The sequence below is a fragment of the Chrysemys picta genome, chromosome 3 (assembly GCF_011386835.1).
Source record: "Chrysemys picta bellii isolate R12L10 chromosome 3, ASM1138683v2, whole genome shotgun sequence".
Lineage (NCBI taxonomy): Eukaryota > Metazoa > Chordata > Testudines > Emydidae > Chrysemys > Chrysemys picta.
Genome location: NC_088793.1, coordinates 95217247 through 95241317, shown reverse-complemented (window position 1 = coordinate 95241317; position 24071 = coordinate 95217247). Strand labels below are relative to the sequence as shown.

At 38.9% G+C, this 24071-nt stretch overlaps 1 protein-coding gene across 34 annotated transcripts in view; it reads left to right on the top strand.

Moving 5' to 3' along the window:
• Positions 1-24071, top strand: part of TRDN (triadin) — a 293769-nt gene that overhangs the window by 4442 nt on the left and 265256 nt on the right. The window contains exon 1 of one of the 34 annotated variants that reach the window (XM_065588478.1): positions 3038-3142. The exons of the other annotated variants lie outside the window; for them this stretch is intronic. The gene's annotated coding sequence lies outside the window, so the exon portion shown is untranslated. Of the gene's footprint in view, positions 1-3037; positions 3143-24071 lie in introns of those variants that run through there. 34 annotated transcript variants of the gene reach the window in all.

Here is a 24071-nt window from a genome sequence, read left to right as displayed (position 1 = left end):
TTTTTTCTCTAAATTATCCTAAATTCTCAATTACTGAGGGACAATCTTCACTCATTGATATATTTTGCTTTCCGCCACCAACTCTCTGTATAACTTTTTTCATGAGTAATGTACCCGAATGCATGGATGCTAAATATCTAAACTGAATTCTTAAATTCATTCACCTAAATTTGGGTTATTGCTGATTATGCACTATATGTATCTTATGACTTTAAAAACAAACTTTGTTTCTGTGGATAATCTAAGCACTATACCCAGATGTACAGACACTCTTTTCTCAACCTATATATGATGTAATTTTTTTAACATTAGCTTTAATAAAATTTTCAACTTACTTGATATATCCTTGATCAGGAAGCAAATGGCATATCCTGCCCTTGCAAAGGGATGAAGCAGATATTCCTGTGTCTGACTAATCAGATTGTAACATGTATATTACTGAATAATATATTGGGCCTGATTCTGATACCCACCTGAATCTGCTCCCTTTTTGTGAAGGAAAAATTAACTTCCTTCCAAGCACCTAATAATGCTTACAAACTAATTGTAGCTGTGAACTTGAATCTGCATTTTGTGGACAGACAGACACACATATGACAATGTTTCCACATCTGGCCTAGTGTTTTCAAATTTTATATTTTAGTTTAAAATTAATTGAAAATCCCTAGAGTTCTTAGAGCTCTTTAGATCCTAAAGCTTTCCGTGTTCTGTCTATATACCAGCAATGCATTTATGCGCTGTAAAATTGTCCTTACTGTTAAATTCAGAGTAGTATTGTAATAAAAAATAACTAGCTTTAAAAAAAAATTCCTTTCCCCAAACGTTAAAAGCTAAAAACTTTATCCAACCCTACATCTACCCTTTCTGGGTAGAAACATACTGAGGATGTATCCAGCTTGTTTTTTAAGGCATTGCCTTACACTAAGGACACTAAAAAAAAGTTCCACCACCAACTGGCTGTAATACTCCCAGGTGCCAGGATTACTTTAAACACAGTGGGTGAATATGTTCAAAAGCACCTAAGTGACTCCAGAACCTGAAACCCATCTACACTAGGAGCACTTTACTGGTACAGAAATACCGATATACTGTCCCTACAAAACAGGGCTTTGGAGCTGTGCTCTGGCACCGCTGCAGCTCCAGGCAAAAACCTGCAGCTCTACTGCTCCGGAGCTGCTCCGTGCTCCAGCTCCAGGCTCCGCTCCAAAGCCCTGCTACAAAATGCTTCTACTGTGGATGCAGCTTTACCAGCAAAGTTGTATTTTGTACTGGTGTAGTAAAACTCCTCCCGTCTCCCTTAGTGAAATAATACTGGTAAAAGTGGGGCCGCCTGCTGGCATGGCTATATCAGTTAGGGATCACACTTTTTATTTGCATCTGAAGAAGTGGGTTTTTTACCCATGAAATCTTATGCCCAAATAAATCTGTTAGTCTTTAAGGTGCCACTGGACTCCTGGCTGTTTTTGTGAATACAGACTAACACGGTTACCCCCGATAAGTAACTTAAGTGATTTTGAACATTTTACCTTAGGAGCTGAGGAGACTAACTGAAAGTCAGTGGAACATAGTGCATGGGCTCTTTTGAAAACCCCACTAGGTGCCTACCGGAATCTCTTGGTGCTTAAATACCTTTAAGCATTTGTCCATTAGGAATTTTTTGAAAATGATGGATTGAAGCTGCTTTAGTGACAACGTTGAGAGCTAAAACCTGAACTTCACTCTGGGAAAGTAAAAAAATCAGTTCTGTTTTAAAGCCGGTTTCATAACACAGGGCTGGCTTCAGTCCAGGTTGCATCAAAGTCAGAGAAACCAGAGTTGCTCTAGCTGAGGCAGGTCAGCTGCTTACAGTGGGAAAGAAGCTGTCTCTTTCTTTTTGAGGCTAATGTTGCCTAGTTTCTGCTCTATTTAAGCAGATTGAACAAGTGGACAATGTTCACTTTATCAGCTAAATGCTTTTTAAGCACTCCAGGTTAAGTCCTGGCCCCAATGAAAGTAAAGGTAAGCTTCCATGGACCTCAGTAGGACCAGAATTTCACTCCTACTTTTTATTTTGTTGTTTATTCATTGTTGTTCTATGATTAAAACTCATGGTCTAAATACAGAAAGTTAATTGCTAGGAAATAGTCATAGTGATAACTTTTATTTAGAAACCCTTCACCCTGCCAACATCCCGGTTGAGTTGTTCTGAGGATTTCGTGGTTTGATAAGTTCAAATAGCATAAAATACATGATCAAATGGTAAATCCAAAAAGTAGCATCATTAGAGAAGTGTATGAAGGTGGGCCAGATCTGTGATTCAGAGGTGTCTCCAGCAGTCTTTTAAAACTGAGGAGGATGCAGAGATGGATGAGCAACAGCATCAGTGGTTCCATGCCCTAAAGACTTTAGAATGATGAGCTCTTTGGTGTTTTACTAATTTGAAATAAATTAAAAAGTCTGGTCAACGAAATCTAACAGAGGAGAACAAGCCTAATGTTCTTTATCCTTTTTTAGTTGTTGTTGTTAGCTTTACATTGACGCGTCAAACTGGTAGCAGAGAACATGAAGTGAGTAAGCAGATATGAACTGTGGAGTCATGTGCATCTAAAGATTTAGCTGGAAACTATCATCAGTCAGTTATATTCTTCCTTTGTTTTATCCCATATTCCTGGTCCTTGATCTGCTCTAAATATTTGTATTAGGGATCATGATTATTTCAAGATTATGTATTCACACATTAGGCAAGAGGATGAATCAGTAAATGTTTGCACCCAGTAACTTGCCTCAGTGCATTCATTCACATTTGTGTGGGTTTAACACCCCCCTTTTATGCACATGTGCTTCTAAGAGTGGAATTTGATCTAAGGACGTAACAGAAGTTACATGCAAGCATCAGCAGAACTAGAACATAATGTCCGAATATGTCCTAAATTTCTTCTGGACACTGAGACAAATCCTTAGCCAATCAGCATAGCTTCATGGTAGTTGGTGGAGGTAGAAAGATTTACACCAGTGGAGGGTCTGGCCCTATATTTTTGCTTTTCCTCTGATTTCTTTTATAGAAGATTCTCCCATTTTTTGCTCTGTAATCTAGAGCCACCAACCAGGATTTGACAGGGAGAAGCGCAACTCCCTAAACAGAGGAAAGACCACAGCTGCATGTGTAAGTACAGGGATTATCAGGGAAATATGGTTGGGCAAGTGCTAGTCAATTGAATAATTCTTCAAACTCATTAAAAATTCTGAGGAATAGAGGTGAGCTAACACAAGGAGTGAGACCCTTCTCTGTGGGGCGAGGGACGGCTGATATACTCATTCATTGGGTATATCTACACAGCAGTTGGGAGGGCTATTTTTAGCATGCTGGCTTAAGCGGAGCTGGCACATGTATGTCTACCCACACTGGCAATTACATAGCCTTTGTCTACATCAAACTATCTAATCTGGTAAAACCCATTTAGGGCAAAATTCAGCCCCGGCACAGCTCCATTCAAGTGGAGTTGCTTGGGTTTACAACTAGTGCTGGATTTGGTCCTTAGAAACTAGGTTACAGGAAGTCTCTTGTACTCTTGGTTTAAACCCCCAACTGGGCCAGGCAATGAAAGAATTAGCCCTAGTTCAGTCCTGTGGTTTTAAAGTTTTAAAAGATTTAAAGTTCCATTTAGTGCTACTCGAACCCATTTAAAAAAAAAAAAAAAGAGAGAGAGAATATAAAGTAATGGAAATGTAGACAAACCCTCTATCTGGAGAAGCCTCTGCTTTCTATCTTCAAAGATAGTTTAAAGAAATCCTTTGCATATGTGTAATGAATGAAGACTGGCTACTCCCTGTACATGCGTGTGTTCTCTCAACATCAAAAGTATCCCCATACCTTTGCCTGGAGTCAAATTGTCAAAGGCACAATGAATCTATGCCTTTGTTGGATCCTTTGGTATGTAAATGAAATATCTTTCCTATATTCCACTACGTAGGCTTAAGCTGTGGTTTTCTATGCACTTCAGAACAGCTGAGTCTGGTTGCAATCCTTGCTAATAGTTACGCTGATTGTGAGAAATCTATCATAATGTTTTCTCATAAATATTCCATTCTTGTTTTCTAGATTTAATTTTATATCTGTATATCAAGTTACGGTGCTCATATGGCCTGTAACTTGTTTTACATATAGGACTCAGTTTCGCCTTTAGACTCACCTGTTAATTCCTGCTACAGCTGCTATGCAAGTATATCTGAAGGCAGAATGGGACTTAAAGCAGTATAACAGTATAACTAGTCATTTAAAAGACCACATATATGATACAATGTGAGCATAGGTTACACACCTTTGGTAAGTCAAATGGAATGTTTAAAACTGCAACCATAGTGCTACATTAACATACATATTAATGTATCTGTTTGTAAGAAAAAAGTGAAAGTAAAAAAATCATGCTCTTCTTAGAGATTTTGTGTATTTCACAATAGCAGCCAAAAATATGTATAACTATGGATTTCTACAGTGCAAAAGCAAAGCCACACCTACACAACATCACTCATGCATTTTACTGTTTATGTTGTTGTTTTGTCGTTTAAACAGTATTGTAATCCTAATCCCAGTAGGGAAATTTCCTAATGTGATGTATTGATAGACCATTGTGCCACAGTTTACGCTACCTGCTGAGGGCCAGTGGAGAAGTACCCTTTTGTTGGTAGAGATTGTCTAGTAAGGAGAGAGTAATCTTAATATAGAATTTTTGTAAACCTAGTATAGGTTTTTGTAGCAAAAGGTATTCATGAGCCAAATTCAGGAATTCTTTGTTTTGTGGCCTACATGGAATATACTAACACCACAAAAGCATTATTTTTATGGACTCATGTCCTTGCTACTGTGACCCTGCAACCAGATCCCAAAACAGTCACAATCCATGTGAGATAGGTGCTTGCTGGCTCAAGGTCCATAAGCATATATGCTAAAATGTACCTTTTACACCAGATCTCACCAGACCCTTTACACCTTTCAGAGTGTTAGCTGCAGTATGAAATACATAGACTTTTAAGCAGCCTGAAATTGGGCACCACATTATACTCCACTTGACCATCTCTTTCAGCAAGGATTTATGGGGATGAGGTGGTATGATTTTAATCCTAAATGTGAGAGTTACTGGCTAACTGATTGCTATAGACATTGTATGCCACTCATCTATACTGCAAAGGTGGCAATATATTGTGCTAGGGCCAAAGATGTAATAAATGACAAGCATATATTTTCAACAAATCATTTCCTACCTGAGTAAACATGTAAAGGGCATAAAGCAAAAGGATGTTCATATTTTCTTTTGTTATTTCATAACCTGTTCTGTGTTTGAAGTGAAAAAGATTCCTTTCTTTTTTTTTTTTCTCCATACGTTATTTTGTTGTTGAATTGCTCAGGAAACCTAGGCAGCTGGTGTGATTATTTTTGTTTTCTTTTAAAGAGCAGAGAAGTTTGCTAAAAAGGATAAGTTTATAAATATAGGACTAGGAAGAATTTGCAAACAACTATTTAAAAAACAAAAAACAATTCAGTCAAATAGGGACCCTATTGACTTTGAAAATCCCCGTAAGAAAAGAACCACCAATAAGTCAGACCTTACTTCAGGAAAACATCTGTATTTTGGAAGGGCACTTAAAATATGCTTAACTTTAAGCACATGCTGCCAATAGGGACTAAGTTTTTTAAGTGCTTTCCTTACTCTGGCCTAAATGAGCACCAGATTTTTAGCTGAACTAAATTCAGGCTAAGAAAATATATGATTTTCTTCTGATGATATTTTTAAATATAATTTTAGTTTTAATGAACAAAGAAGTGATGTGGATTAGTTTTTTTTCTCATTAAATTGGAAAAAAACTTTCCTCGTAAATTACATTTGCTATACTGTATTTATCATCTTGTGTAGGTTAATGCATCTCACACTGAGAAGTGCTGAAGGCATGTGCATATAAAGATATAAACAGTCTAACTGATTCAGTTAATTGCACTTCTCCATTTCCACCCACTCATCCGTATTCTATATTCAATTTAAAAAAATAAGTAGAAATAACATTGCCTGGCAGAAATTGCCAAGAGCACAAAAACTACTTGATCTATTTCAAAATTATTAGTATATATTATTTGTATTTATGTTGGTGCCTAGAGTCCTGAACTCTGTTGTGGTGAGCACCGCACAGATATATAACAAAGACAGGCTCTGCCCTAAAGAGCTTAAAATGTATTCAACTTGTTAATAAATACAGAGATCCTAAAACAGGCCATGGCCATATAGGGCATCATAATTAATAACTATGGTAGTACTAACAAAACCAAACTTCATTATGAATATTCATTCAAAATTTTGCACAAATTTACTTTAACTGTTTTTGCATCCCTCTTGTATTTAATTTTTCCCCTCGGTATCCCAATGAATAAACTCTGTACATGCATACTCTTGGGAAAGGTGAATTTTAAGCCTGAATATTCTGTGACAGCAAACTCTGAATTGCAGAACTAGCCCATAGTATAAATTGTAAATTTTATAATTGAATCTGATATTTGTGATTTGAGCTGTTGCTAGTTTTATATATGTTGTGTTACTCTTACTGTCTGCTGATTAGGTGATTTTGCAAACATCATCCAAACAAAGACAATATCATGTGACATGTAACTAACTAGTAATGCACAATTTTTAAATGTTCATAATGAACTGTTTTGGATGATGAGGCAAGCAAAAGATCCTACATATAGCTTTTAGTAGTGATTAAATTTGAGAATTTTGCTATTTTTGAACAGAGGCAAAATTCCTCAAATTTTTATTAATGGTTTCCTCAGATGTAATCAAAATGCTGCTATGTCGGTGTACATCAGAGTTCTCAAAGATGTAGTGTCAGGCTCACTCAAATTCCATTGTGATTTTTTTGTTTTTAATCATCGTATTGCCCACCCAAGTGTTCAGATATCATGGGGGAGCCCTCCCTTCCCCCAAATAATGAAATTAGCTTAAAAATTGTGATATTTTAACAATTAATAAATTCTGTGTCTCTTCTCTTGCCCTCTTCCCCTACCAGGTGTTTGAGCCTATAAAGTTCACATTTTCAATTTTTATGCAACAGTGAGGCCTAGAAACTTATTGTGAAAGCTGAGATGCTCATATAATCACAGAGCTCCAGGGTCTGAGTCTTTAACAAAAATAATAATATATAACAATATTTGTTAGTCCTGATAAAATGACATGACTGCTGTTAATAACCGCTTTATTACTTATGAACTTCAAAAGATTCAGACATGTGTCCTATCAACTTCCTGGGTCTAGCTCCTGTACTCATTGAAATCAAAGGGAGTTTTGTTTTATTTCAATGGGAGCATAAACTGGCCCTCAGTGTGTAATCCACAGGAGATCAGACTTTTATCAGTTTCTACTGCTCCCTGATTTCAGAAGACCTGGAAATATAATGAGAAGAGGTGGCATGTCAATTCAAGAACGGGGACGTGGTTTCAGTTCCTGAGGATTTATGCTAACTGTAAATCAACACAAAATTATTAATCTTGTAATGGTTACATAACCTAGAAAACTGCAGGTAATGTCTGCTGCATCAGATCCTATTAATAAAAAACCTGCCACTAACAGTAAAAATAATAATTTCATGTATTTGTCAGTCCTGCCATTGGGAAGTCAATCCTTCTTGCAGAGGGAAAGTGTGCACCTATGGTTATCACCAGGTGCTTCAATTCCAGTAGTTAATGTCATTTTTATGCCAATCTTAAATCTCAAAAATCTCCATATCCTAATACAATCACTTTGTTCTTCCTGCTGCACCAAGATCTTCCTGAAATGCTCTTTTGTTCGTCTTTAATTAGAATTTAGAAACTTTGGCCCTGATCCTGCAAATAATTAACCAGTGGGATTACTCATGTGCTTATAGTTAAGGATATGCATACATTTTTAAGGCCTAAAACTTCTTTCATGCTGTGCTCTGTTGTTCATAGACATAACAGTTTTGTATGACATCTGCAATCTAAGGTAACCTATGTTGCCCTGTAAAATAGAACCATCATAGGGTATATGAAAGGCATAATTTCAGCTTTAATTGCAAATTTTCCCGGGACTGAGTCATCATCTGTTTTCCAGTTATTCCATATTTGGCCTTAGCCACTTAAATCTGCTCTTTACATTTTCATCATATTATTTTAATTTGCTTTTCTCAGTATCTAGGCAAATTCACAATGAAAATACAATTTTGCTTATTAATAAATGCAAACAATGTAATACTTCCTTATCTCAAGTGCTCTTTCTCTCCCTTAAAAAAGCTGGAGACAGGCAGATAGGACTTGCAGCTTGCCCTGAAGATAGACGTACTTGGGTTCCACTAAGTAATTCCAGAGTCACATGCATTTCAGTGGGAAAAAAAAATCTTGTGCAATTTCAGTGATGTTCGGGGACAGAGGGATAGCTCAGTGGTTTGAGCATTGGCCTCCTAAACCCCAAGTTCTGAGTTCAATTCTCAAAGGAGCCATTTAGGGATCTGGATCAAAAATCTGAGCAGGGGGTTGGACTAGATGACCTCCTGAGAGCCCTTCCAACACTGATTTTCTATGGCATGATCCAGGAGAATTTATTTGTTTAGCTAACAAGAAGTAACTTAATAAAGTGTAAACAGTATTAATTACTGCAATCTAGTGTGGTTGGTTTTAATTCTCAGTCTCTGCAATTGGCCCTTGTCTGTACATGAATGAAACTGAGGTCTGGTCTACACTGAGGGTGGGGGACAGATCGATCTAAGTTACGCAACTTCAGCTATGTGACTAACGTAGCTGAAGTTGACGTACTTAGATCTACTTACCGTGGTGTCTTCATTGCTGTAAGTTGATGGCTGACGCCCTCCCGTTGACTCTGCCTGCCCCTTTTGCCCTGGTGGAGTACCGGAGTTGATGGGAGAGCGCTCAGCGATCGATGTATCGATTTACAGCATTACCTGCTGCCTGTTGATCCAGCGGGTAATGTAGACAGGCCCTGAGAGTAAACAGGATGGGAGCCACTGCCTACTAACTTATAAGAAATGTGACACCTATACATTTTGTGTTGAGTTTAACCTTTTTAGCATGCACCCTGTTTCCAGTTCTACAGATATGCTGCTGGTTACTACTAGCAGTAGTCTTAATGCTGAGAGTTTGTGACTAGTCAGTGGAGGTATATCTTGCACTAAGATCTTTGGGGCATTAAAAAATCAGTGTTCACATCACATGTATTTCAATAATGGCAGTGTAAAAGCACAAGAAAAGCTTATCCTCTCCAGCAAAGATATTTTTGGAAGGTTTAATAAAAAAAAAAATTCCTTTCTGAGCCATTAGGTGGCTTTTTTTGTTCAAAAATATTACAATTAATTGTTTTTAATGTCTTGGCTTTGACTCCTAAGAACTTGGATTTGGACTAATTGGCAGTTCTTCAATGCTAGCTAGAACAAGTGTTCCTGTTTCTTTGATGACCACTGTGTGGAACATAAACCTAAGATGTGTTTTTGCAAACGCATTGATAAGAAGAGGCCACCAAGTTATGTTTTTTCCCCATAATATTGTATAGTAAGTCAGATGAACAAATATCATTTTTCTCCCATTATAGTAAAAATACATGTGAAGACATTGATAGAGAATGTAACAGCTTTTAGCTGTTGGGAACTGGTTTGTATGTGGCTCAAATTTCTTTGATAGTAAATTGTATCCATCTAGATGTTTGAAAATCACTTTGTGAAATGTATTGATTCTCATTCACATTCCTATGGACAAGTGTCCACATCTCAAACCATGGATTGGCTATCTTGTCTGCAATCTCAGCAGAGAGAACAAGGGCCAAATGGATGTAGAAACTGAATTTATCCTCTCATCCTTGGAAACACTGCTTCTGTAGTCACAGTTAAGCACATTTAAGAGGAAGCATAGGGAAGGTTGGACTGTCACTGACACAGAAGACTTCAGTCTAATGTGCTTTCAATTTTGTACCTTTCATTCTGAATTCAGTTTAAATAAAATACTAGTACATTTTTATGTACTTTTAATTTACACCTAAGTTCTAAAAATGGACAGATATTAGAATATATCTTAAACATTTTAAAGACTTTAATCAATAACTTATTCCTATCTGGGTGTTAAGATATGATATGATCAAATCAAAACAAACAAACAAACAAAACAACAGAAATACCCTGCTAAGTCATGGGATAAGAGAAGTTACAGATTCACAGCTAGCTCACATGTGCTTGCAGACCTCATTGTAATAAACAACCACAGAACAAGACTTTGAAGGAGGGAAAACAGATGTAACACCCTTGAAAATGAGAGAGAAAAATCCAATGGGCTAGATAGAACAAAGACCTTAAAAAGGCACAGCTATCAAAGTAATCTGATCCAATGCAATTGTGCTGAATGAGTCTGCAGTAGCCAGAATTCAGCAGGTAATATTCTACTACTATAAAGAATCTAGGAATAGTTCTTTAAAGGCGTTGAATAATTATGTGCTACTGCTTTCTGTGCAGAACTCAGCAAATCAGTTAATTAAAAATCATCTAAAATATACTTGCCAAACCCCTACATCTTTATTAATGTTGATATTCCCAGACTTTCTTAAAATATGTAAATATAAATTACAAATGGTGGCAGATATACAGATCACTCTATTACGGTTTGCTATACTCAGATCCCTTGATTACTTCTATATCAAAATCTTCCCTGCATGCTAGTTGTTATTTGTGTTTTTATTTTGATTGTAATTGTGCTAGGATTAATTGATAAAATATAACACAATGGCTTGGGAAATAAATCCCCACCTTTTTAGTTATTTTACACTGCACCTATTACAGATCATTAGTCACTCGGTACTTTTGCTTCACACTTGTATATTCCATGCAGCCACTGTAAGACTCATGTATCTGGTGTGTTTGTAGGTTCCCAATTGTTTATCTTTTTAGGAGCAGTGGTGAAGAATTGTATTAGTGAGAGAAATTGTCAGTGATGTCACTGTATGGTTATAGTCAATGTAAGAAAAACTGCAATGACAACTGTAGTGTAAATGCTCCACTTCAACAAATGCGGAAGCATGCATTTTTATTTGTTATTAGCACTTATCTAATTACCATTGAAACTGCACTCTGTTTATATAACAGAAAAGGAAATGAATACAGAAAGGTCAGATGATGAATAGTCCCTTGACCAGAATATAACAGGCTGTGAAAACTTTTAGAGATGTACATTGAATAACTTAGTATCTCTCTGAAGCTTTCTTGAAAATTCAGAAAGGACTATCAACTTCTAAACCTGCAGAGGACATATCTATCTGTTTTCATTACACTGGCAAAGATATGAGCCTGAGACTGCTATATGAATATTAAGGAAACTTCAGAGAACTGCTTCAAACTTTGCTGAAACAATGAAGAATACATGCCAGTATCTTTGATATTTTAAAATTCTAAAGATAGAAAGTTTAAGGATTGCTTCTATGTATATTAGTAAAGAAAATGGGGGAGGTACAAATGGTTTGAGATGCGGGGGGATAATGATAGCCTTCCTTTGTGACCTTGGGCAAGTCAATTAGGGCAGTGGTTCTCAACCAGGAGTACTTACAGGGGGTACATCAACTCATCTAGATATTTGCCTAGTTTTACAAAAGGCTTCACAAAAAACACTAGCAAAGTCAATACAAACTAAAATTTCATACAGTCAGTCACTTGCTTATACTGCTCTATATACTATACACTGAAATATAATGGTAAAAATGAGAAAGTAAGCATTTTTTAGTAATAAAGTGCTGTAACACTTGTGTATTTTTGTGTGTGATTTTTAAGTGAGGTGAAACTTGGGGTACACAAGACAAATCAGACTCCTGAAAGGGGTACAGTAGTCTGGAAAGGTTGAGAACCACTGACTTAGGGCTTGTCCACGTGGGGACACTCCGGTAAGTTAATTATCTAAAGGTGTGAATTAATAGCAGATTAGTTAAACTGCATTAAACTCCTGTGTGGACTCTTATTTAGAATTAAAGCGGCCTTCATTCTGTTTAGCTTAATTTTAAAATAGCCTTAATTCAGTTCATTTTAATTCTGAATGAGTATGCGCACACAAAGGTTTAATGCAGTTTAAACCACTTTTAGTTCATGCCTGTAGTTAGTTTGGCTAAACTTTCCAAAGTGTCCCTGTGTAGACAACATCTTAGCCTTTTTGTGCCTTGGTTCCCCATCTATAATGTGGGGGTAATAGTAGTTCCTTACCTCACCTAGGTGTTGTGAGGATAAATATATTAAAAATTATAGGACACTCCAATACTATGATAATGGGAGACATATAAGAACCTAAAATAGAAACAGAATTGCACAGTTTGAATATGAATTTGAGATTATATGGGAGGTCATTAAATAGAACACATTGTCTGTATGTGGTATGCTTGAGGATCACCAGAAGATTTGCATAATGTGGCATGTAGGGCTCTGAGATTAGTATTTAGACTGAAAACTGCTTCTTTCATTTCATGTCATTTGTATTCCACCGATGTGGTACAAAGTGAATTAAGGAATGAGGGAAAATTTGAGGGGACGGGGGTTGAGGGAATTAAGACAATTGTGCAAAAGATCTTTTACAAAATCAGCATGTTTGAAGAAGGGTAGGAAGAGTAGCCTTATAGTACAAATATACATATGCATATCCTGCCCTCTTTCCTTTCCCCATTGGAAACCAGTGGTCTTGAACACAGCAGAATTGGTGTTGTCATTCAAAACAGGGGTGCTGCATGCCAGAGGGCTCATAGTGGGGCTCCCCCCCCCCCCCCCCGAGTCACTGACAAGAGCTCTCAAGCCTGGAAAGCACTTAGAAGGGCTTGTTGCGTGGATCTGAGATTAGTCGATCTGCCAGTGCACAGATCCACCATTACAGCACATACAAGATACTGCATCCATCAGTAGCAGCAGAGTGGCTCTGCAGCAGCTAATTTTTGGCCTGAAGGAGAGGATTTATTTTCCATCCCCCATGGCATTGTCGTTTTCACAGCTCTGAGGCTAAGATTTGTCCTGTAGTCAGTGATATGAGGAAGATGGAGGAACAGGCCTTTTCAAGATAAACCATCTTCAAACTATCTACTCTTACAAGACTTTAAGTCCTGGCCTGCACTAGGAACATATATATATATATGGTATAACTACATTGCTCAGGGGTGTGAAAAATCCACACCCGGGAGCGATGCAGTTAAACTGACCTGAGCCTGGTGTAGACAGCGCTAGGTCGAGAGGAAAATTCTCCCATCAATCTAGCTATTGCCTCTTAAGGAAATGGACAGGAGATGCCCTCCTGTCAGCATAGGTAGCATCTTTGCAGCTGCACTGCTGTAGCACTTCGGTGGAGGTGTAGATGTGACATACCAAGGGTACAATCTAGACTAGTGAGTAGCTGTGCCACCCCCTCCCTCTAATCTGGGGTGCCCTTTATACTGCTTTGCTGCTGTAGCCTCCAGTCAGGACTGCTCTCAAAACAGCCTCCAGCATGCAGGTCACACCCAGTCCCAGATCAGATGGCAGGGATGGCAGAGCTATTCATTAGTAGTAAATCTGTGTGTCTGTCACGGAGGTCATGGATTCTGTGACTTTTTGTGACCTCCGTGACTTCTGCAGTGGCCGGTGCTGGCTCAGGGGCATCCCCTAGGCCACCAGCAGCAGTTTGGGTGTGGGAGGGGGCTCAGGGCAGAGGCAAGGTGTTGAGGTGCGGGGCGGCGCTTACCTGAGGGGGGGTGGGGCTCCCACAGGCATGTCCCTGCAGCTCATAGGCGGAGGGGCCAGGGGGCTCCGCATGCTGCCGGCGCCCACAGGTGATGCCCCTGAAGCTCCCATTGGCTGCAGTTCCCAGCCAATGGGAGCTGCTTGTGGCGGGAGCAGCACGCGGAGCCCGCCCTGGCTGCCCCTCCCCCTAGGAACTGCAGGGACATGCGGAGCTGGGTAGGAAGCCTGGGAGCCCTGCCAACCCTCCCCCCAGCACCAGTGGGTGTCCCAGGCCGTGCGCTGCTGCCCACCACCATCCCCAGCACCCGCAGTGCCCTGAGACCAACACCCTCATGCGAGCACCTGCGGTCCTCCTGGCCCTAGTTTTAGTTAGGGATATATAGTAAAAGTCATGGATGGGTCATGGGCTGTGAATTTTTGTTTACTGCCCGTAACCTGTTTATGATTTCTACTAACAGTACCTGTGACTAAAACGTAGCCTTACTCATTAGTCAAGATCAGGGATCGTCAACCTTTGGCACGCGGCCCATCAGGGAAATCTGCTGGCGGGCCGGGACAATTTGTTTATCTGCAGTGTCCGCAGGCAGTAGCGTAGCTGGGGGGGAGCAGGGGAGTGGCCGCTCCCCTACTGAGCACAAGTGACGCCTTGTCAATTTCTTGGCGCCTTTTTACTCATCCGGGGGAGCGATAAAAAAAAAGGCGCCACCCACTGTGGCACTTTTATTTTACTCACCCGGTGGCACTCCGGGTCTTCAGTGACACTTCGGCGGCGGGACCTTCACTCACTCCGGGTCTTTGGCAGCACTTCGGCGACAGGACCTTCACTCACTCCGGGTCTTCGGCGGCATTTTGATGGCGGGACCTTCAGTGCCGCCGAAGACACCCGGAGCGAGTGAAAGGCCTGCCGCCAAAAACCCGGAGCGCCGCCGGGTGAGTAAAAGCGCTGCAGTGGGTGGAGCCTTTTTTTTTATTGCGCCCCCTGTTCCCTCCACCTGGCTATGCCACTGTCCGCAGGTTCGGCCGATCGCAACTCCCACTGGCCGTGGTTCGCCATTCTAGGCCAATGGGGGCTGCAGGAAGTGGTGGCCAGCACATCCCTCAGCCCGCGCCGCTTCCTGCAGCCCCCATTGGCCAGGAACGGCGAATCGCGGCCAGTGGGTGCTGTGATCGGCCGAACCTGTGGACGTTGCAGGTAAACAAACTGTCCCTGCCTGCAGGCAGATTTCTCTGATAGGCTGCGTGCTAAAGGTTGCCAATCCCTGGTCTAGATTGTACCCTGGGTATATCACAGTAGACAAGACCTACATTGCAACTGCCTTTCAGACTGACTGAGTTTCTTAAATTTAGAAGGCAATCAAGCATTATTTTTTTTATCTGAGTTAGGTTTGCAAACCACTTTGCTGAAGTCCAGTCAGTAGCTATTCAGTCTTTTGGGCTCATGTAGAATGCCAATCTATTTTGTCCAGAGTCTTATTTTTTTATTCAGGTAATGGAATCTAGGGAGGCTACGGATTTCAGAAAAATGAATGTAACTAAAGTGTAAGTAGGTGGATGCCCCCATTTGTGAATAGGGCAATTACAGCCAGGAGTTGTTTTAAGCAGGATAGTCTCGTATGCATGCTAGTGCATGTTAAATACACACATGATGAAGTGAAATAATAAAATAATAATTATTTGGTAAGCTCTGTGCTCTGCATAATTATGTAAGGTTTGGATGTTTTCAAATTTTTAAGTAAATCAGTTACTCTTACCATATGAACACTATTACGTGAGGATGCCATATATTTGGCATTATTTACTATACCATGTATGTTGAGAACTTTCTTAGATTGGGGTATAAATCTTAATGCAAATACTGTATTAGAAAGTGGTATTTTAGATATGATATAATCATTAAGATATTCAAAATAAACCATCTTCTATTTTAGACATATTTGAAATCAAAGTATTTTTATCTTACCTTTCACTGAATGTGTTTAAAGCTTTGTTATCCTACCAATACATCTTCCAGATTAATCTCTTTCAAGATTAACATGTCACTCTTTTCTGAGTCACCCCTACAATTAAACTGGATCATAATCTTTCTTTCCTTTCAAAGCACTGAGTCCTGTAATGAAAACTTCTTCCTAAGGTAACACAACTTTTAAATAGATAAATGGGTGGGATAAATGGGAGGGATAGTTCAGTGGTTTGAGCATTGGCCTCCTAAACCCAACATTGTGAGTTCAATCCTTGAGGGGGCCACTTAGGGATCTGGGGCAAAATCAGTACTTGGTCCTTCTAGTGAAGGCAGGGGGCTGGACTTGATGACCTTTCAAGATCCTTTCTAGTTCTAGGAGATAGGATATGTTCTTGAATTTGAATTTATATTTTGGAGAAAAAAACATACATTGTTTACTTTCTATGATTCAATGAGTCATGACTTTTTGAGAAAGTGAAGATGTTAGTGAAAAAAATTATAGTTCTTAGTAATCCATTGGTAGTTCAGAAGTGTTGCTTTATAACTTTGGAATTCTATTATTTCTTGTAGAATATGTGCATATAATGTCTCGTGACAGAGACTTGTAAAGAAAAACACATTATTTTTAGATTTGAATGTACTCTGACAGAGCTATGAAACAGCAAGCGGCAATATAAATTGGGCCAAATTCATGCCTTTGTTGCCACTGAGTTACACCAAGCATGAATATGGCTCTGTGTCTAGGACCTAAGTCATGTTCTCTATAGATCCAAAGGACTTGGTGTAGTGTAGCTCAAAACATGTTCTACATTAAAATTACTGTACAACATGAAAGAGTCAGATGAAACATCTCTGTGCCTTTTATGTATGTATTATGGACCAAATTCTACTGTGAATCTCAGGGAAGAAGCTGATTTCTAATGATTCCTCATAAAATGGCATCTCCCACACATATTTTCACAGGTTATATTTCACATGTTCTCAATCAAGTTGACCTCACTATAAAACTCCATTTGTGTAACCCTTCTAAATCAGTAGTTTCAGAACTAAAACCAGGAAAAAAGTTGGACCTCTTCAAATGTCATCTATCAAATTATGACCCTTCATGCCCCCCCCCCCCCTTTTTTTTGCATGCACATGATGCAGCTGAACATGAAAGGAGTAACATGGCTTTTACAGTTACTTCTGATGGGTAGTCCATGAAGTAGATATGCAGAGTTGCATATTTTCACTTGTACATCTGGTAATCCAAAGTTCCTACTGCTTTGAGAGGCAGTGCTGGTGCCATGAGTTACATTTGTGGATGACACCAAGCTGGGAGGGGTTGCAAGCACCTTTGGAGTTCAAAATTAGAATTCAAAATAACCTTGGCAAATTGGAGAATTGGTCTAAATTTAACATAAACAAATGCAAAGTACTTCACTTAGAAAGGAAAAATCAAATGGACAACTACAAAATGGGAAATAACTGGTTTGGTGGCAGTATTGCTCAAAAGGATCTGGGGGTTATAGTGGATCACAAACTGAATGAATCAATGATGTGATGTAGTTGAGAAAAAGGCTAATACCACCCTGGGGTTTATTAAAAGGAGTCTCATATGTAAGACACAAGAGGTAATTGTCCCACTGGTGAGGCCTCAGTTGTAGTACTGTGTCCAATTCTGAGCACCACATTTTAGGAAATTGGTTAAATCACAGTGTTTTAATATTATGAGCTGCAAAGAGCCGCTGGAGACACATTAAAGAGCCCCTTGTGGCTCATGAGTTGCAATCTGAGTATCACTGCACTAGGGCATCTTTTTGTTTTTTCCAATTGAATTTACTGGGATGTTAAATGTGTTGGAGGAACTTCAGATTGCTAACGGAGCAGGACCTATGCCCCAGTAAAATCAAGCGAGGAAATATTTGGGGGTGGGATACAGGTCCAGGGCCAATATTCATAAGATTAGACACAAAGATGATACATGCATATAAACACACATAGCAAAGCATAACTTTTCCAGTGACACCTTACATGACCATTTGTACAAGATTTGTTGCAATCATACAACATCACACTGGGTCACAAGGGCTTTTTTCATCTGTACCTAGTGTAATAATTTATGACCATTTCTCTCAAATATGTCGTTTCCACAATTATCCATACATCTGTGACCTCCAGAATTAAGTGCTATAACACATTTTACATGGGGCTTCGCTTGAAAACTCCATATGGAAGCCTCAGCAGGTACATAGTATGTTAGACCAACTGCTTAGTGGTATCTGATGTGGAGAGTCTATTACATCAGCAGACCTTACACTGCACTCAATTACTTTTGGATGTAATTCAAGGTGTCACTATTGATCTTTAAAGACATATACAGTAGTTTGGATCCTAGTTTCTTGGAAGGCCGCATCTCTCCCCATTTGCTTCCTGAATAGTGGAAATCAAGTGACCGGACCCTGTTGTCAGTCCCTACATTTTTATGTCTGGGGATTGGTGGCAGAATAGTTCCAGCAGAGGATCCTTGTCTTTGAAAATCTCAATGTTTGTTTACACTTTGCCTTTGTATTATGCCTTATCTACTTGTCCAGACTGTTGCTGAAATGTGGAGAGTGATATTTTTAACTTCTATTTATTGTGACTCATTTTAAGTAAATATTTGCACTCCAAACCATTATATAGACTTTAGGAGTTATATAGAGTTTAGTTTCCAAACACACATTAGTAACATAGAGAATAAATACAGTACCCTGTTGCAAAAGATTTCATGCTATTTAAAGATGAATGAAATCCACTTTCCTCCAACATTCAGTTTGACATTTCAAAAGATAAGATGTATCTCACTTTGTATCATCTCACAAATACATCTGAATCTCCCTTTGGCTTCTTCAGAAATGTCAGATATCTAAGATCTGCATTAAGAGAGAGTATTCCTGTTACTATTTCAAAACACGAAAGAAGGTAATGTATCGGTATAGAAAATATAAAGAATGCAGGTGCACAAAAATGAAATAAAGTACAGTGATCAAAGGTCACATACATATTTCCTGCCGCAAAGTGCTCATCCGTTTGCATCTAACAAGTACGTAGCACTTCTCATTTTGATCAGCTCAAACTGCTTTACAGAACATATGCAGGGATCACTTCATCCATCAGTGAAGTGCAGTCATGTCTGGCCTGGTATGAAAAGCTGTTTAATACAGTTTAGCTATAGAGGGAATTTAGACAGACAATGCAATAATGCACGTTAGAATTTGTCCAGGATGTGGAAGCTATAAACTCCATTCTTGAGATCTTAAATGAAAAAAAAAAAATTGGTCAAGGCTGGAGTTTGCTAACTTAAAAGGAAGAGCACAGTGCCACCTAGTACCATACTTGGGCAGTTCAGTACTTGCAGCAAATGGCACCCTTCTTACTCAGTATAATCAACCTCACTTCCTGCAACACCTGGCCTTTTCTTAGGAAGTCTCTCCTTATGTATTGACTACTTCTTTTGTTTCGACTGGAGCAGTGTGAATAACTGATTTATATTTTTTTTTTAGTTCACTAGCTGATCCAAATAAATGCAAAAATGTGGTTTGGGTCAAACTAAATGTTTTGTTTTTGAGTTTTAACTTAAAATAAAATTGAAGCAAATTTCAAAAGGAAAAGTCATTTTAAATCAGTGTTTCATTTAGAAAATGTAAAAATGAAACTTTGACTTTTCTGGAATTTTTTCCTATCACAATATTGGTGGTGCATTCAACATAAATTTGCAAAATGTTTTGGGCAACCTGAATCTGCACTTTTTTGTTGGAAGAGTTTTGGCTTAAAAACTTCACGCAGTTCTAATATTAATATTCTTTGGAGGTCTCATATTCTATATTGGTCAACCAAGAGTTCTGAGGGAACTAAAATATGAAATTGTAGAACTACTCGCTGGTGTATGTAACATATTGCTTAAATAAGCTTGGAGGTGATCCTGGCAATTACAGGCTGGTAAGTCTAACTTCAGTATCAGGTAAATTGGTTGAAACTGTAGTAAAGAACAAAATTATCAGACACACAGATGAACATGCTATGTTGGGGAGGAGTCAACACAACTTTTGTAAACTGAAATCATGCCTCACTAATCTATTAGAATTCTCTGAGGTGGTCAAACAAACAAGTGGACAAGAGTGATCTAGTGGATATAGAGTACTTGGACTTTCAGAAAGTATTTGACAAGGTCCTTCACCAAAGGCTCTTAAGGAAAGTAAGCAGGCATTGGATAAGAGGCAAGGTCCTCTCATGGATCAGTAACTGGTTAGAGGGTAGGAATATATGGTCAGTTTTTACAATGGAGAGAGGTAAATAGCAGGGTTCCCCAAGGATCTGTACTGGGACCAGTGCTGTTCAACATATTCATAAATGATCTGGAAAAAATGGTTAACAGTGAGGTGGCAAGTTTGCAGACAATACAAAATTAGGCAAGATAGTTAAGTCCAAAGCAGACTGTGAAGATTTGCAAAGGGATCTCACAAAACTGGGTGACTGGGCAAGAAAATGGTAGATAAAATTCAGTGTTGATAAATGCAAAGTAATGCACATTGGAAAACATAATCCCAACTATATATAGAATATTATGAGGTCTAAATTAGCTTTATCACTCAAGAAAGAGATCTTGGAATCATTGTGGATAGTTCTCTGAAGACATCTGCTCAATATGCAGCAACAGTCAAAAGAGCTAACAATCTTAGAACCAGTCAGAAAGGGAAAGATAAGACAGAAAATATCTTAATGTCCCTCTCTAAATCCATAATATGTCTACACCTTTAATACTGCATGCAGTTCTGATCACCTCATCTCAAAAAAGATACTAGAATTGGAAAAAGCACAAAGAAGGGGAACAAAAATGAATAGGGGCATGGAACAACCTCCATATGAGGAAAGATTAAAAAGGTTGGGACTGTTCAGCTTGTAAAAGAGATGACAAAGGAGATACGATAGAGATCTATAAAATCATGAACAGTGTGGAGAAAGTGTTATTTATCTCTCACATTGTCATGCTTATAACTACAACATAACACAAGAACCAGCGGTCACCCACTGAAATTTATAGGTAATACATTTGAAATAAACATCTGAAAATACTACTTCACACAATGCATAGTCAACCTATGGAACTCATTGCCAGGGGATATTGTGAAGGCCAAAAGTATAATTGGGTTCAAGAAAGAATTTGATAAATTCATGGAGGATAGGTCCATCAATGGCTATTAGCCAAGATGGTCAGGGATGCAATCCCATGCTCTGAGTGTCCCTAAACCTATGACTGCCAGAAGTTGGGATTGGATTACATGATAAATTGTGCTCTTCTGTTCATTCTCACTGAACCATCTGGCATCAGCCACTATCAGAAGACTGAATGCTGGCCTAAACGGACCATTGATCAGACCCAGTATGACCATTCTTATGTTCTTATTGTTAATATTGCTCGTCTTTTGAATTCTCAGAAAATTACTGCACAAAGGGATATGGCTGTTGATTTAATATGCTATGTAAAATATCCCATTAAAACCCACTACCTTTTTCTCTAAGAATTTGAAATCTGACCTTTACAACTTTCCCCAGTTTCCTTCTTTCTGCAGTGACTTAAGGTATAAATTACTGTGTAGGATATTACAATGCAATCTCAATCACACACGACTTATTTTGACAGGATCAACAATATCGCCTGAAGACTTTTCAATGCTAATCCTTTCCTTAGTTATAATGCTTGAATAAGCTGAATCACATAAAAGCTTTTTTTTAAATTATGCACAATAGAAACAACCACACAAGGAGAAGGCTAAATGTCTTGAAGGCGTAATGGTCTTTACAAACAAATTCAGAATATAGGGAGGGTAGTTTTTTTTTTTAACCGTCACTTGTAAGATACACAAGGCTTCTTTTCCCATAGTTTAAGTTGAAACATCCTCGTAAATCATTTCTCTATGTTAATATGTATGCCCTAATTTTCAACAAATAAACATATCAGGGTTTTAAGGATTTATGAATATACGCTGGATTGGTGATCTATTGGGAATATAGGATGCTACTAGGCAAGAAGGAGTGGTGATTTAGGGCAGAATTTTCAAAATGTTAGAAACCTGTCCAATTTTCAAGAATTGACTTTCATGGGGATTTCCTAAATCACACACACGTTTGAAACTTTAATCTGTACTTGATCAGCTGTGAAGCCACAATGTAGATGTAGGATGGGATTTTCAAAACTACTCAGCATTGATTTAACTCTGCTTTCATTTAAATAAATTCTAAAACTCCTGTTAATTTAGTGGGACCTGAGTTAGTTCATGCTGAGTACTCTTGAAAAATCTCTTTGTAGAGACATCTTCCCATGGGAAACTGATGCCAATTTGGATTTCTCAAACTGCCCCAAGACTCTTCTTTGGGTCTGGTCTATTAGATAACACAGTTTAAGTTTTGTTTTAAACCAAAACTAGTCTTTCCCCAGCTTCACAGTTTCTTCAGCTTCTGGCTGGTAACTGGGGTGCTGGAACAATTTGTGTAGTGCGGGTGCTGAGAGCCATTGAACCAACCTGTAAACCCTGATATGATGGAAATCACTTCAAGCCAGGGGTGTGGCAGCACCCCAGCAATGCTAGTTCCAGCACCTATTCTGGTAACATATTTTTCAAAAATACAAGGTCTGGTTTTAAGCAGGGGATCTCAGCCAGATCCACTTTGGACTTCTCTGGAGAAACCTTCCCCCTAACAACATTCTAGCTCTTTGTTTTCTCCTTTGTGATGGAGCTGGCTCGAAGTCTTCTATCTGGGCTACCATTATATGCTTCCAGATTACTTGACCTCAGCCACTGGTGCAAACCAATGGCCTGGGACAACGTGCCAAAGCACAAGTGGGGCTGAAGCCAAATGCCTTAAAGGGCTAGTCCACTCTGTGACACTCACCCATTCTGTATATGCCCCTGTGACAGATATGACATTTGTATGCAATATTCTGAGCAAACCTTATTGAATTAAATGTAGGTATCATTGTGGGCCAGGGACTGTGTGTAATTCCATGGGCAAGAGGGACCACAGTGCTCCAGGAACTCAGAACAGTGGGCAGTGATTAGGCAAATTAACTCAGGCTGTAACACGTGCACCTGGAGAGAAACTTGCATACTCTTATTCAAACTGAACAGAAACCAACAGACAGGGGAAAAAAGGACTTTTGGTTAAATAGCTTTAGTTAAAACTGGCTCCGGCCTTTTCTGCTGCAACCAGTGGACAGGACCTTCTGTTCAATCAGGGCCCCCCAATTCTTCATGGGAATGGTTGGAAGGAGTTGGCCAGGACTTGGGTGCTAGTGCTGAGCTAACAGCTGTGTTGAACTTGGAACCATAGAAAAACTCCTTGGTAGGGTCTGAAGGACTGTTCATATGCCAGAGCCCTTGCTGGAGTTGAGGTGACCTCTGGTAAGCTTATTAGCAAGCATGAAAGTTCTTTGATTGTTTTATGTTTTCTTTGTAATTATTTTACCTTCATAAATGGGCTTACTAAGAAAGAGCTGGGTGGCAACTTAACTATGGCAATTGCTCCATTTAATATCTCTGAGGAGAAAAGTAAAGCAGCCCTGCTTAGGCAGTCTGACTTTGCAGCGGGATTCATGGGGTAAGCAGGGAACTTTGCAGCCTAGAAATACCCCAGTCAGGAGGGAGACTCAATGGCTATGACCAAGAGAGGCAACAGCTGGGGAGCTGAAAGCCTGAGCGAGAGTGACTTGCTGGACCATGAGAGGGAAATACAGGTGCAGTTGCCCTGAACAATGATCCCGCCCCCCACAAAAAAAACCCCATATGGAGATGAAGACAGCTGGAATATTCAAGTTTGAGTTGTATTTTATTTGTCTTGACAGTCTGTGAATGGAAGCCAATAACAACTGCTCTTCTTGTGTTTAAATAATTCAGAAAGTTCATATCACTGATAAAATTAATTTACATAAGAACTCGCTGGCTAGAATGTGAGTCTGACTGAAAAAAAAAAGTTGTGAGCCTTCTCCCTGAATTTTATTGCTTTTATTTTAAACAGCACCTGACATTTCAATGAAGTCTTTGAAAAATATTCTTTTTAGAAAAATGCCACCCATATATTTTATTTTTCTTTTTATTATGAAGGCCATTTGCATGAAAATAGTATATTTGTTTCTTAAGAGTTCATCTTCTCTTGCTGCTTCTTCCTCATTTGAAGTCATCATAATCTTCACAATAGATTGATGTGGAAATCATTGTGATATCACAAAAGAAGGATTATGACTCCAGGTGGGGTATAAGCAGCAGGAGCTGATGAACTCTTAAAGAAGAAAGACACTGTTTCCATGCAAATGTGTTTAAAAATAAAGTATAAGGGAGAAGCAATACTGAATATAAAGTATATAAAAAAAACTTTCAGAATT